The sequence below is a fragment of the Pteropus alecto genome, unplaced genomic scaffold (genome assembly GCF_000325575.1).
Source record: "Pteropus alecto unplaced genomic scaffold, ASM32557v1 scaffold153, whole genome shotgun sequence".
Classification (NCBI taxonomy): Eukaryota; Metazoa; Chordata; class Mammalia; order Chiroptera; family Pteropodidae; genus Pteropus; species Pteropus alecto.
This window is the reverse complement of record NW_006434516.1, coordinates 1565824-1582897: the sequence shown is the minus strand read 5'-3', so window position 1 is coordinate 1582897 and position 17074 is coordinate 1565824. Positions and strand designations below refer to the sequence as shown.

General features: G+C 32.6%; 1 pseudogene; it reads right to left on the bottom strand.

Annotated features, from left to right (window-relative positions):
* Nucleotides 1-672: 672 nt before the first annotated feature.
* The window catches only part of LOC102883551, a 126228-nt pseudogene continuing 109826 nt past the window's right edge, over nucleotides 673-17074 (bottom strand).

Below are 17074 nucleotides of genomic sequence, written 5' to 3'. Positions count from 1 at the left end.
TATTTTTTCATAAATTGTTATGTTTTTGTTGTTATCTCCCCACGAACCCAAGTTTCTTTCTTCTTATTAATTTTTTCTTACTGAAAGTCAAACATGTTTTATAGAACATTAGATGCAATTGTGGTTGAAGATAAGCAAGCCTTTCTTTTTCCTAGGTCTTTAGTATGAGTATTTATGTTAATCTAATCAGTAATTGAAGCCTGATATTGATAACATTACTTTAAATGCACCACAAGCTTCATATTCTGCTTGTATTTACTTTGTTTTACTTATATTTTTGATATCTTGTGTTTAGTATGTAGATGAATATGTCAGATTTTTTTTATTAAAGTTCTCTTTCCTCTTGTCTTTGTGCATGTCTGCTTTGGATTTTCTGTATTTTTATTAAATTATTGGGGTGACACTGCTTAATAAAATTATATAGATTTCAAGTGTATCATATGTGTATTGCAATGTATGTTCACCATACAAAGTTAAATTTCCTTCCATGCCATATATTTTATCTCTTTTACCCTTATCTACCTCTCTCTATTCCCTCTGGTAACCACTAAACTATTGTCCGTGTTTATGGTCATTCTATTCTTAGCTTTTTGAGAAACTTTCATACTGTTTTCCATAGTGGCTGCACCAAATATCCATAAAAGTGTGTCCTGGACAGCTTGAAAGCATTGCTCATTCTGAGATGCAGAGAACATCATCCATCTCATATTTCTCTTTCAGTTTAAATCTGGGGAGGAAAACTTCCACCTCTTTATTCAACATGTATGACTTCATCCATTCTATAATTTCTCATAAGTAAATTTTTTATATAATTTTCCAACTGGTGTTTTCATCTGGAAGCATAATCTTCATATTCAGCTCTTTGTCAGTATAAGGAAGAACAAGGATTTTGACAAACATCATTTTAAAAGTAGATTTTCTAAATGTCATTTACACAGGTTCCTCTTCATTCTTGCTGACTTTTAAAGGTTTTCTTTGGTCTGCTGTTTGTTAAAATGATTATTCCAGTTTCCTTTGAATTGAATGATGGCAAGAATTAGAACAGTCACTGAATTAACTGGATTTGGAGACAGCAACTCTGTAATGTTAACTTCTGTCTTTGATTACTAAGGTGTTGATGTGTTTTCTGGATTCCTCTGTAGAATCGATAAAGTCAAGCTCTTCCATCTTTGCGTGATAGAATTTGCAGAAGGAATCTTTAAAAGATGAGAGGAAATCATGAGAATTTTCTCCAAAGAGCCTGTCAGCCATTCTAATTATGTACTGTGTGAAGGAAAAAAAATCATAAAAGACAGCCACACTAAAATAACAGATAGAAACACAAGAGAAAAGAAACAAGGGAGACACAGAGCTACCAGAAAACAAAAGTTAAAATGCCTATAGAAAATCCTCATGTATCAATCATCACTCTAAATATAAATGGATCAAAGTCACCATTTAAAAGGCACAAAGTAGTGGGATGGATTAAAAAGCAAATCCCAGCTATTTGCTGCCCTCAGAAGACACATCTCAAATGCATAGACAAACATAGGCTCAAAGTGAAGGGATGGAAGATGATAATCTGAGAAAATGGCAATTGTAGAAAAGTGGGTATAGCCATATAAAAGACAAAATAGCTTTCAAGATAGAGAATGTAACAAGAGACAAAGATGGACACTTTATAATGATAGAGAGGACAATATTTCAAGAAGACATAACACTTATTAATATGTATGCACCAAACCTGGAAGCACCAAATATATAAAAAACTAATAGAACTAAAGGGGAAAACAGACAAAAATGCAATTATAGTGAAAAACTTAAGTACCACATTGAAAGAATAGATAGATCATATAAACAGAAAATTAATAAGAAAATATTGGCCTTAAATGACACATTAGTCCAAATAGATTTACTCTGTATTTATAAAGCTTTTAATCCCAGAATAAACACCAAAGTATACATTCTTCTCTAGTGCACATGAAATATTGTCAAGGAAAGACCATATGTTGGGACACAAAACTAATCTCAATTTAAGAAGATTGAAATCACACCAAGCATATATATATCAGATAAGCAATCTAATATTTTCCTTAAAGAACTAGAAATAGGAGAGCAACATAACCCAAAGTCAGTAGAAGAAATGAAATAATAAAAATGAGAGCAGAATTAAATAAAATAGAAACAGAAAAAAAAATAGATGAAACAAAGGGCTGATTATTTTAAATAATAAATAAAATGAAAAAACCTCTGAGTAGACTCACTAAGGAAAAAAGATAAAAGACTCAAATAAAAAAAAAATCTGTAATGGTGAAGAGTGAATTCAAAAAATATCACAGAAATACAAGACTATACACCTATGGTGGAACAGCTATGCATCACTATATTTGATAACCTACAAGAAATAGTTCTTAGAAACATATAACTTTCCTAGACTGAATCATGAAGAACTGAAAAATCTAAACAGGACAATATACAGTAAGGAAATCAAAACAGTTATCAAAACTCCAGAGAAATAAAAGTCCAGAGCAAGATACCTTCACTGGTAAATTCTACCAAAAATTCAAAAACAAACAAACAAACAAACAACCACCTTAATATCTATTCTTCTCAAATGTTTTTAAAAAATCTGAAGAAAAGACATTGCTTTCTAACTCATTTTACAAAGCCAACATTACCCTGATACAAAAACATGGCAAGAAAAATACACACACACACACACACACACACACACACACACACACACACAAAGCTACAGGCAAATATCTTTGATAATTATAGATGTAAAATTTTTAAACAAAATACTAGCAAATCTAATATAATAATATGCTAACATATTATACACCACATTTAAGTGGTGTTCATTCTAGGAGCGCAAGAATTGTTCAGCATAGCAAATTGATCAACATGATACACCACATTAACCAAATAAAAGACACAAACTATATAATCATATCAATAGATGCAGAAAAAGCATTGACAAGATACGACATACATTCATGATTAAAACACTCAATAAAATGGGTATAGAAGAAAATTTCTCAATATAATAAAGGCCATATCACAAACCTTCAGCTAATATATTCAGTGGTGAAAAAATGAAAGCTTTTTCTCTAAGATCAGAATCAACACAAGGATGCCCACTCTCACAATTGTTATTTAACATAGTACTGCAAGTCCTAGTCAGAGCAATTGGACAAGATAGAAATAGAAACAAATGACACGGGACCAGTCAAGATAGCGTAGAGGATAAAGGCTTTGTACATCTTCTCTTATGACCACACAAAAATTATGACAAAATCATGGAGTAAACAGCAAGCAGAGTCATTTGGGGTCTGTTTGAACAGACACTCTACAACTAAGGAGAGAAATAAGAAATCATCTTGGAACAGTAGGAGAGGGCAGAGATGCGAGGCTGCCCAATCCTATATGGACTGAGTGAGACAGAGGCTACAGCAGCTGCCCGAGCAGGTGCAGACATTCTTCTTAAAGGGATCATGACCACAACTGAACTTTCATGGTACATGATTCTCTATATGCAAAACCCTAAAGACTCCACCAAAAGACTATTAGAAACAATAAACAATTACAGTAATGATGCAAGATACAAAATCAATGTACATTTCTATAACTGTTGCATTTCTATAACTATCAATAAAGCATCAAAAAATGAAATAAAGGACACAATTCCATTTACAATTGCAACGAGAAGAATAAAATATCTAGAAATAGACTTAACAAAAGAAGCAAAGGACTTATACACTGAAGACTGTAAGATGTTATTGAAAGCAGTTGAAGAAGACACTAAGAAACAGAAAGATATTCTGTGTTCATGGATTAGAAGAATCAACAAAGTTAAAATGGCAACATTACCCAAAAGAATATACAGATTTAATGCAATCCTCATTAAAATCCCAATGGCGTTTTCCAAAGAAATAGAACCAAAAAAGTCATCAAATATGTATGTCCCCGAATATCTAAAAAAAATTCTGAGAAAAAATAATAGAACTAGAGATATCATACTCCCTTACTTCAATTATACCTCAAAGCTACAATAATCAAAACAGTATGGTATTGGCAAAACAATAAAAATAATAATAATAATAGATATACAGACAAATGGACAGAGTTACCAACCCATAAATAAGCTCACATGTATACTGGAAACTAGTTTTCGATGAAGGAGCCAAAAACATACAATGTAAGAAAGAAAGCCTCTTCAATATATGGTGTTGGAATAATTGAAAAACCACATGCAAAAGAGTGAAACTAGACTACCATTTGACACCACACACAAAAATACTTCAAAATTGATTAAAGACCTAAATTCAAGACCTGAAACAATAAAATACATAAAAGAAAACATAGATATTAAACTTATGGACCTTAGTCTCAGAAAGGCTTTCATGAACTTGACCACAAAGGCAAAAGAAGTAAAAGCAACAGTAAACTCAAAAGCTTCTGCACAGCAAAAGAAACCATCACCAACAAAAAAAAGCAATCAACCAAATGGGAGAAGATATTTCCAAATGATATCTCTGGTAAGGGGCTAACATCCAATACGTATAAGAAACTCAGATAACTCAACAACAAAAATCCAGTTAAAAGTAGTCAGAGGACCTAAATAGATACTTTTTTTCCAAGAAGACATACAAATGGCTAACACATACATGAAAAGATGCTAACTTCACTAGCTATGAGGGAAATGCAAATCAAAACCACAATGAAATCCCACATCGCAACTATTAGAATGGTTATTATCAATAAAATAAGGAATAATAACTATTGAAGAGGATGTGGAGAAAAAGGAACTTTTATACCCTGCTAGTAGGAATGTAAACAGGTTTTAGCCATTATTCAAAACAGTACACAGTTTCTTCAGAAAATTAAAAATAGAGTTTCGATATGACCCAGCCATCCCTCTTCTTGGTATCTATCCAAAAAAAAACATATATTTGTATAAATATATGTACCCCTATGTTTATTGCAGAATTATTTACAATACCCAAGACATGGAAGCAACCTAAGTGTCTCTGAACAGGCAACTAGATAAATAAGTTGTGGTGCATATATACAATGGAATACTACTCAGCCATAAGAAAGGATGAAATATCACAATTTGCAACAACATGTATGGATCTTGAGAGCATTATTCTAAGCTGAATAAGTCAGACAGAAAAGAAAAAAAATGTATGATTTTTCTCACATGTGGGATATAAAACAGAAAGCAAGAAATGATCAAACAAAACAAACAAACTCATAGACACAGACAACAGTATGAAAGTTATCAAAAGGGAAAGGGAGTTTGGGGGAGGATGAAGAGGGTTAAAAAGGGTCAAATATATGGTGACAGAAGGAGACTAGACTATGGTGGTGAGCACACAATGAAATATACAGATGATGTATTATCGAGTTGTACACTTGAAACTTATGTAATATTATTGACTAAATGTAATCCCAAAATATTTAATGAAAAATTTGTGGAAGTGGGTCAGTGGAAAATCAGAAAGCTCCTTAAAGATAAACTCATAGAGTAGGCTAATTAATGTCAAGTTCTCAATCTACCCTCAAATAACACATTTTACAAGTACAATGATTTTGTGCTTTCCCCTAACTTTATTCTAGAATATTCTATCTCAGGTGTTTCTCCGAGTCTCAGTTTTTTTTTTTTTCCACAGTCTATTTTAATTATCTGCTGATACACAAAAAAATATTTTTATATTAAAATAAAAACGAAATGAAGTCCCTTTTAAATCAACATGTAGAACAATTCCAGAACAACTTACATTCCTTCTGAGATTACTTTGCCACATATGGATCTGCCACACACTTGTTTTTTTTTTTTTCCCCACTTTATTGCTAAAGTGGAACTATCCACTTTATTACTAAACCACTGAGACTACAGATTTTCTTTGAGCCCAAAGCTCACGTTCTTTTTTTTTTTTTTTTTGCAGAACTCTCACTGGCTTCAAAGAATAGCTGCAGGAAAGAAAGGCTTTCTTTAGTTATTGGGAACTAAGCAGAGGTGCTTTTCAGCATTTAACAATACAGAGGAGAAAAAGAGAGGATTATAGCAAACTTTAAGTACCAATTGATTGCAAGGGAGAAATTGTTACATCAAATAAGAGTTAGATGCTTTCAGGCATTGCCTCCTACTATTCCCCTTTTTCTAACATATGTAAGGGGAAATAGATATATTACTGTCATTTTATTCTCTGTCATTATTTAATAGAGACATTCATCCAAGACAAGTGGGACTTTATTAGGTCAAAATAAGTACAAATGTGAGTCATCTATTCTGTTGTTCTGCAAAGCCTCTTTTTATACTTACTCTGAATTAATGCAACAATCACTTTCTTTTGAGTACTATTAAAATACCATCAGAGTCACAAATTTATTTATGGCTCTTATCTTCTGAGACTTACTAAGTAATGAAACCTAGGACTACTGAAGAGAATATAAAAAAGAAGTGTTTTTCTTTTCTTTTGCACATAGAAAATGTTCAATAAAGGTAGCTATTATCATTGTTATTTTTAATATTTATAATTATTTTCCCTCTCATGCCCCTATTGAGACTGTTAGGTCATACCAATGCCATCACAAAAGCACACACATGCAAACTGGCAATCAATAACAATAACAAAAAACCTACCCATTCTCATTTAGTATCAGGAAAATTCACCCAAAAAATGGAAGCCAAAAGGTGGTCTTCAATAGGTGAATGAAATGAAATGTGATATATCTACACAATATAATTTAACAATAAAATTAAATGAGCTACCAAACCAAAAAGAAGACATGGAGAAATCTTAAATGTATATCTCTTCATGAAAGAAATCATTTGGTAAAGACTACCTACTGTAATAGCCTAAATATACTATATACTATACTGTATATGTATATGTTTGTGTATGTATATAGTAACATATACAACTATGTGTACCGTTGACCCTTGAATAATGAGAAGAATTAGGGGTGCTGACCAACCACACAGTCAAAAATAAACATATCATTTAAGTTGGCCTCCCGTATGCAGATTTGCAGCCACAGATTGAAAATATAGTTGACTCTCTACCAACTTGGGTTTAAACTGTATGAATCTACTTATGCATGAATTATATACCAATGACATTTTGCAAAAGGCAAAACTACAGAAATATTTTAAAACTCAGTGATCCTTAGATTTGGAGAGAAGAATTTGAGAATAGATGAAGCACAGGGGATATTTAGGATGGTGACAATATTTTGCATAATACTGTAATGGTAAATACGTGGCATTTCTTAAATCCCATAAAATTGTACAATAAAAGAGTGAGCCTTAATGTATGAAAATTTTAAAAAGTTATCTAGGAAGTTAAGGGATCCCAGGACAGAAAGGAGAATGGGACAGAAAATTCTAATAGTGTGCTGGCTGGAAAATTACTGCTTGGCTATCGCCCATGGGAACATAGGCTATCGCCCATGGGAACATAACATTCTAACAATAAGCTTTCTGCTTCTGTACCCCCGCTTGCACAATTGACCTGTGGGTTGACAGATAGTGAATAAGAGAAAAATAGACCTTTGTGTTTAAGACGGAATGAGGAATGGGATTTAGGGCTTAAAAACCCTGTGCTTAATTTGGGGTCTGCGTACCCCTGGCAGACCCAGATGGCTGAATAAAGAGCGTGTTTCCTATAATTCACTGATTTCTGGTGGTCCATGTATCTTTTGGGGGCTGGCGGCTACAACAATAGTATCACAAATATATAAAACAACCTCACTCAAGGGAGTGGTAGAAAAAGGTGCTGACCTAAGTAACTTTGGAAATGGATGGAGTCTGTAAGAATAAAGGAAAAATTAAATGGTAAACACTGTAATCTAGTTAATAAAGTTCTTCTCAAATAGGGTGTGGGTTCAGAATTTGGTACTGGTATTGAAAGAGTAAGTAAATATATGGTGGATTGTGAGAGCCAGATCTCTCACTCTTGAAGAGGGAAATTAGAGATTAGCAGGGGAAGGAGCTTAGAATGATCTATGTGATAATAGGTTGGATATGAAGTCATGGTTAGCTTAATGTACATACAGCTATTTAAATATAAACATATTTAAAAATAGAAATATATACACAAGATAGTATACAGACAAACATTTCCTTGCTCTGTCATCTAAGGGGGTCCAATAGAAATAAGTACATCTATTATTCCAATAGAAATAAGTATATTTATCTCCTAGTCCTTGGTTTCTAATAACATTCTAAAAAGTCTCCTTACAAAAATGACTGATTCTGAATCAAAATGACTCCTTACAAAAATGACTGATTCTAAATCAAAATGAGCCTGGAACATTTTATAGTGCCATTATAGAAGAAAGTACTATTGAAAAAAAGCCAACATGTCTACATAATGGGGATATGTCAATAGGACTCAGGAGTCAATTGAAAAAGCTCCCAATCATTGAAGGTAGAACAACTTGAGCAACAAAATAAACAAAATATTACTGGATTATAAAATATAATTTATTTTAAATCTACAGTATAAAAGAAATCCCCATGAAGCCATATTAATATAAATACATACATACATACATACATACATACATACATACATACATACATACATACATAAGAGAGAAGAGACAGATTTCTCATGGAAAAGAGATCGAAATAATTATGTAGATACTTTGGTCTGTAGGAGATGGAGCATAACAACCCACTTTTTAAGTGTGGACTATACATAGAGACTTCCTTATAAAAATACAGTGTGTGTGTGGGGGGGTAACATTACAGTGAATAAACCTAATAAACACTACCTTGATAAGGTTATCAATAGTCAGAAATCATGTAGATAATGTGTGCTCTTGATCTGATGTGATGAAAATCATACCTAATCTCTGGACTCTTTCAATAATCAATAACTCAAGTCTAATAAGGAGAAAAACATTAGATATATTGCAATAGAGGGACATCTTACAACATATCTGACAAATTATTCTTCACAAATGTCAAAGTCATTAAAAACAAGGAATTTGAAAAAATGTCACAGCCATGAGGAGCTTAAGAGTCCATATCAACTAATGGTATTGGATCATGGAACAAAAAAAGATAGCAGGTGAAAACTAAGAAAATCTGAATAAAATCAACTTTAGTTAATAACAATGTATTAATGTTAGATCAGTAATTGAAAAAAAATGTCAACCGTATTTTTGTTAGGCTTTGTACTAGGAGAAATATTGTGGGCTCAAGAAATATATAGAAACTCTATATACCATCAGGTCAATTTCTATGCAAATCTAAAACTTTTCTAAAAAATAAAGTATATTCATAAATAAATTAATATCCTCAAATCAAATATATCTCTATTTAGTAGCAAAGTATTTGTAAAAATAATGCCATCTCCAGTAGCTTCTAATGCATTAAATATATCCTAGTTATAGCCTGGCCTGTAAGAAGCTTAAAGTATAGCTAAGAAAGCTGTATACACAGATCATGTCAACACAAATATGAGATATTTATTGTATCTAAAAGACAGTTTAGATGAAGGGTTTTCTCATTATCCCAACCAGTTCCCTTGTTCTCTTTTACAAATTCCTTCCCTCCACAATAAGCTCACTGAACCACTAACTAGTTTTCTTCCCTAATAATTTTGTCTTTTCTAGAAAGTCATATAAATTGAATTACAAAAAAATTTGCATCTGGCATTTTGCATATTTTGAGATTTATCCTTGTTGTTGCAAGCATCAGTACTCTATATATTTTTAATTTGCTAAGTATTATCCCATCATATGTAGATACCATAATGTTAATTCACATCAAATAAATGAAATTTAAGATGTTTTGTATTTGGAGCTATTAAAATAAAGCTACTATAAATATTTGTGTATAGATAATTATATGAATATCTGTTCGACTTCTCTTGGGTGAAATCTGAAACATGGTATTGAGTTAGAAGGTAAGTAAATGTTAACTTCTTAAGAGACTGCTAATTTTTTTTTCCAAAGGAACTGAATGGTTTGCCTTCCCACCAGCCATGTATCAAAGTTCTGGTAGCTCTAAATCTTTCCAGGAATTGGTGTTGTCTGTCTGTCTGTCTTTTTTTTTTTTTTTTTTTTTAATTTAGACATAGTAGGTATATTGCAGTATCTCATTGTGATTTTTATTTTTATATCCTTTATGAAAAATAATATTGAATATCCTGTCATTCTTATTTGCCACTTATCTTTCTTCTATGGTAAAATGCCTAATAATACCTTTGTTCTGTTTTTGTTTGTTTTCTTTTAGTTGGTCTTTCATTTATCGAAGTTCATAAGCTTTTTATGTAATTCAAATATTAGTCTTTTTTTTTAATATGTGTTTTGCAGATTTTTTTTTAACTCTGTGGAGAGTCTTAATTTTCTTCCAAGTGCCTTTCAAAGAGATTTTCATAATTTGAATGATACGTAATTTACTTGTGGTTATTCTATGGTACTGTCGTTCACATGCCTATTTAGAAATTCTTTGGCTAGCTGAAAATCACACTCAAAAAGCATATTTATTTCAGACGTTTTATAGTTTATGGTTTACATTTATATCTTGGATCCATTTTGGGTTGAATACTGTCTACAGTGTAAAGGTATAAGATTTTCCCTCTCTCCATTTTCTACTTTCTTTCTTTTACTTTGCTTTGTTTTCTTTTTTCTTTTGTTTTCTTTTCTTTTTTCTTTCTATTTTTCTATTTTTTCTTTATTTTTTTCACATAGTTACACAATTAATCCTATAAAATGTGTCAAAAAACTATTATTCTCTATTGAAATTGTTTAGCATCTCTATCAAAAATTAACTGATTATATATGTGTGGGTCTTACCTCTGAACTCTCTAGTTGATTTTGTACTTTCTAATGCCAATATCATATCTTAATAAATATACTTTTTTTAAGCCTTGAAGTATGGTAGTGTGTATCCTCCCAAGTTCATTTATTTTATTTTTATTTTTTTTTATTTTTCCATTACAGTTGATATTATTTTCAACCAATTTGTTTATCCCAGGCCCTTTGCCATTTCAAATAAATTTTAAAATCAGCTTGTAAATTTCAACAAAAATACTTGATTGTATTGCTTTTGTAGTTTTTTTTTAATTTTTATTAAATTTATTAGGGCACCTTGGTTAATAAGCTTATATAAGTTTCAAATGTGCAATTATATAATACATCATCTGTATATTGCATTGTGTGTTCACCACCCAAAGTCAAGTTTCTTATCATCACTATACATTTGACCTGAAACAATAAAATACATAGAAAGAAACATAAGTGATAAACTTATAGATCTTGCTTTTAGAGAAAATTTTATAAATTTCATCCCAAATGCAAGGAAAGTAAAGGCACAAATAAATATGAGTATTTGAAACTAAAAACTTCAGCACAGCAAAAGAAACCAACAACAACAAAATGTTAACCAAAATGGAGAAGATATTTGCCAACAAAATCTTTGATAAGGGGCTAAAGTCCAAATTAGATAAAGAATCCATACAATTTAACAGCAAAATGATCCAAACAATCATACCTTTCTTTGGCATTTGAAACCTGAACTATGGAGTCTCCATGCTCTGGTTTGGGTAGAAATTTATAGTACAGCATACAAGTAGGAGAAGAAAACTGATAGTAGAAGAATAATTCCTATTATGTGACATTTTATGCTTATAAAGCACTTTATTTCTTATGTCCTTTGAGCATTTGAGTGAGGAAGATTTTATTACTCTGATTGTGGACTCTAAGGGTAAGGGCTTCCTCATGTCAACCAGCCAAATATATGGCTGAGTTGGGATCCACAACAAATCTCCCAATTCCAAGCTCAGTACTCTGTTGGGGCTAAGTTGCACAATGCTTGATGGCTAAGAAACTTGGACATTTGTCCAGCAACCTTAGGGAACTGTTACAGAGTCCTTCACTGTTTGAGGACTTTAGTACCCTAGTAATAGAGGGGATCCCCAACACTCCTTCTCTGGGAACCCTTTTGTTCTGACTTTAATGAAGATTTATTTTATGATGTTGCCAGATGTCTTAAGAGAACATGTAGGTGACTTTGTCTAGAAGACAGTGAAGAAAAGTTCTAGGGAAAAAGAAAGAGGGAGAAAAGAATTCTGATTTTTATGGGAAGGGTATTAAAGAACAAATTAAGTAAATAAATACATTTTAGTACCTCGACTAAAATATAAGGACAAAAAAGATTGGCTATGATTGTGTGCAGACAAGATATAAGAAGGTAGAGTTGTACATTATCAGCTATTTTTGTATTTTGGGCCTGGCCCTCTTGGACACAGCTCTGCTTCCAATAGTTAACAAATGTTCTTTTTTCTTTCAACAAATATTTACTAAGTTTAATATGTGTCAGACTCTACAGAACAGATCTTGGGTATAAAACAACAATCAAATAGAAATATAACAAGCTCCAGAATCAAGCTTGTAATGATAAATATACCACAATTTATACACCTTGTAGTAACTCTTGTATGTGTGTACCAGAAACATGTTAAAGGAATGTTTACAGATGTACCATTTGTATTAGAAAACAAAAACAAAAAATTGAAAACAACCCAATGACATTAACAATAGAACAGGTAATTAAGTTGTGGCATAATTATGTCATCAAAATGAACTACACTAGAAATATATATTTGGATTGTTGTTGTATCAGTGTATAAATATGTTAAAGCCATGAGACTCAGTGAGATTTATGAGAGAACAAATGTAGAAAGATCTAAAGATTCAACTCTGGAGCACATCAACATTTAGAGACTGGGATTATGAAGAAAAAAAGGAAAGAAAATGAGCTACTGTGCTACACCTCAACATGAATGAATTCAAAACTATTCATAAGCAAAGGAAATAGATCAGATACTGTATATTTCCACTTATATAAAGGCCATGAATAAGCAACTATGAATAATTATGTCACTTAGAAATACAGTCGACCCTTGAACATGAGTTTAAAATGTATAGGTCAACTTACACACAATTTTTTCAATAAATACATGTAGTACTGTATTTTTATTTTTCTTATAACTTTCTTAATAACATTCTTTCTCTAGCTTAATTTGTTGAAAGAATACAGTAGATAAGACATGTAATCTACAAAATATGGGTTAATTGAATGTTTATGTTATTGGTCAGACTTCTAGTCAATGGTACATTATTAGTAGTTAAGTTTTTCAGGGGACAAAATATACATTGATTTTCTACAGCTTGGAAGGTTGGTTCTCTTCACCCGTGCATTGTTCAAGGATCAACTATACCTACATAGATGGCAAAAACTATAAAAAGATGACAATTATCATAAAAATCAGGGGAGTGGTTGCCTCTAGGGATGAGAGAGAGGGATGTGAATGGGAAGAGCACACAGGGTCCATTTCTCAAGTGCAATGGCTACATTTCAAATGATCAATAGCTACATGTAGGAAGTGGCTACCATATTAAATAGCAAAAATATAATAGTTATATAATTGCAGAAAGTTCTATCAGATAGTGCTGATCTAAAAAATCCTGGGTAAAGAGTACCCTTCTAGTACAGAAGAGTGGGCATCAGGAATATCACAAATTAATTATAAATATTTCTTAGGGCATCCAGTTTCCATTTCTCTAATTTTCTACTCACCAACTCTGAACTCTTTCTCTAAATTTCTGAAAAGAAAACAAACGATAGAAAACAATAAATTTTATTCTGCTTAACAATTAAAAATCTCACTAAATTTGTGAATTTACTTTCTGACTTGTCAATGAGTGTTGGAGGACATTCATTAGAGAGAAGATGAGTTTGGTTACCTCTGAATAATGACAAACATTGGAAAGGTCTTTGCTTAAGTGAGAGATAGAAAGTGACAAAATGCAGACTTGGAAGAAACACGAGAGACTACTACACTCCCTTCTCTGACCTCCTTCCTTCATACCCGGCTCACCTAGGCCAGGGTAGGTAACCCTCTTCTGTACAACTCCTCTACATACCTCTACTGTAACCCTTACCACATTTTATTATCTGTTTAAGGAGTGATCTATGCTATTAGTTGTAACCTAATTAATGGCAGAGACTTCTCTTTATTCACTCCCAATAACTAACGGTCTAGCCCATAGGAGTTTCTCAAAATTTAGTTTTTTATACAAATAAGTCACATGGTGCATGTTAGACTTTGAGGGCAATGTTTTATAGTCCCCAGTAAAGGTACAGATGGGAAATAAAAGATTGTATAGTTACCTATAGCAATCTCATCAAGATAGCCTTCCAGAGTTAGGAGCAGGGGGAATGGGAGAGTCACATAAGAACAATTACTTATTCTTCATCATTGCCTAACCCAGGTCTTCTTAAGTAGGGAAAACAACATTTATGAAACATAAATACTAACACTTCACAGAAATCATAATCTCATAAATTCTATGAAGTATTATTAATTCCATTTTTACAGATGAAAAAAACTGAACATCGAGGAAAGTAGCTAAGCTAAAAATAGCTAAGCTATTTTTCAAGTCTAGAACTACATGTTATTTCTGTATCTGATACAAATGAGACTATTCACTGAACTCTGGGAAAGATAAGAACTAGCAATAAAATGTTCATTTAAGAGACATGATTTTATCATAAAAGCATTGAAACTTGACTAATCTTTTATTTTTCCTATCTGATTTCTCAAAAAAGGTGGCACAGTTAAAATTTTTCTTTGTTGTGGTTTTATAATTGTGTTCTCTTCTGTATTCTGAGATTTTCCATAAGAATATTCACTTTAATCTGACTTCTACTATGTGGCTGGAAAAGTAGATATGCAATAATGCTTTCAATTTTTTTTTCTTTTTTTCTTTACTCTCTCATGCTTCTCCTGTGTAGGTGGCTGGCTGTGTTTATTCTCAAGATTCTTCCCTTGAGTGTTTGCTTTATAAGATCTCTGTCTTGAAGCATGTGTTCCTGGTGATTTTTAATTTGTATATGTTCTCTCTCATTTACCTGTTTTCTTCTCTGTGCATTCTGGACACCATGCTCTTATGGCACAATTATTGAGAATGTTGTTTCACTAGGGAATTCTAGTAATTATTAAACATTTTCGTCTTAAATTCTTTGACCAGTTTTCCTTGATATATATGCCACTCTATGTGTTTCACCTCTCTTGGTACCGTTTTTGTCTCTCCATGCTTTAGGTTGTTTCCTCTTCGAATTTAATTTTGTTTTCATTGTCTGTTTCTTGTTCTTTCATCATTTCCACTAAGCTTTTATTACAGTAAACTCTTTGGCAAGCCAATAGGCAAGAGAAAAATCTCTCTCCCTACAGAATATTTTATACTCTTCTTGACATTTTTAAGTTATCAATTGTCTTGCTGCTTTTGTATGCACATCATCTAGATTCAATGTTGTTGTTGTTGTTGTTTTTTTCCTCAAGTAGGGACGGCTGACCTAAAGCAACAGTAGGTTCTCTGGTTGCTTTAGCCCAGGCCATTCTATTTTCTTATCTAAAGTCACAGGACCTAGCTGAAGGTGGCACTGCAATCTGCCTTCAGAGAAGTTCCTCTTCCTCTCTAAGGTTCTTGAGATCACGCTTGCTGAATTGCTTTTTATTTAACCAGAAACTCTCCTGGACTCAGACGTTCTTTTTCTTTTCTTTTATTTTGCTTTTTGTTTGTTTGCTTAATTATAGATATTTATAGTTTATTTTTTTATCCCCACTTTAGGTTTATTAATTACATTTCCTTTTTTATTTATATATAATTTGTCTTTCGTTATATTTGGAAAATTCTTAGCCATTACAATTTAAATAATTCTCTTTTTTTCTATTCTTCTAGGAATTCAGTTAAGAGTATATTAGACCATTTGATATTATCCCTGTTCCATGAAAAGGCTGTGTATGGAAAGCAGCCCCCAAATGCTAAAGAAGCCAGGAGACCAAAAAAACAAGGCAGACAAGTCCAGTTTGTCATTTAAGAAGTTTGATAGAAACTTAGTACAGAAATGGGGGTCCTAGGTGATACCAGGACATTTAATATCAGCATATTTTACCCCCTAGACCATTCTTTATTCTCCCTTAGAAATAAGCCTACATGCTAGGAAAGGAATATGTGGGTGGTCAGGGGAAACAGACAGAGGTCAGATAACTCCTGGAGGTCCTGGTGCCAGGGTGAGCTAAGAGATAGATAACATCCAGAGGACCTTGACCCAGAGAAAGAAATAATGGAAATTCCCATGATTATCCAGAAACCTCTGTATACATTCCAGAGTACCACCAGGAAGGGAAGCGGGTCAAAGGTCTGGGTTCCTTTACTTAGGAGTTAAAATAGCGAATTAGCTTCAAGATGAAGTCAGCTTTTCAAGATGGAGTTAGCTCTGTCCACACAATCTCACAGTGCCTGGTTGCTTTTTTCATTCTATTTTACGTGTGTACTTAAAGTTGAATAATGAGCATGACCTATTCTCGTTTGCTGATTCTTTCTGCAGTTATCCTGTCTGTTTATTCACAAAATTCTCCATCAATTCATGCATTCTTCTACTTTTTTCATTAGATCTTTTAACATACTTATTGTAAAGCTCTGATCCAATAGATATCTGGGTCTGGTTTGTTTATTCCTCTTTTACCCTGTCATTTATATTGAATAGTAAAGACTGAGGTAAGTAGTTTTACACCTGGAAATACACGAGAATTGTCTTCTCATTGTGTGGGGAATTATATCTCTCTAATCAGTACTTTAGCTGGTTTTGGCTTTTTTAATTTTGTTACTATAGTAACATTCAGGGCACCACAAGTTTCAAACATCTCCAAGGATAGGCTGCTGGTATATAGTTCCTAAGTTGGGACCTGGCATTCCATAATATTTCTTTCTTTTCTTTTCTTTTTTTTCTTTTTCTTTCCCCTGAAAATTCTAGTAACTGTGAGCTTTTATCTGCCCTTGCATACTTGTGCTTTGGGCACTCCATTCACACTATTGCTTCTGTACTAGCACTAGTCTGCTTCAGCTTGTTAGTACCAAGTCGAACAGGAGGAGTATTCTTGCTAGAGGGAGAATACTTAGGTTCAGTCTAAGTATTAGGACTTCTGAGCCTAGATTTTGGGAGTGAAAAATCTCCGTATTTCTTCTTCTTTATTTCAGCCAAAGTTTGCCTTGTGTTTTGGAA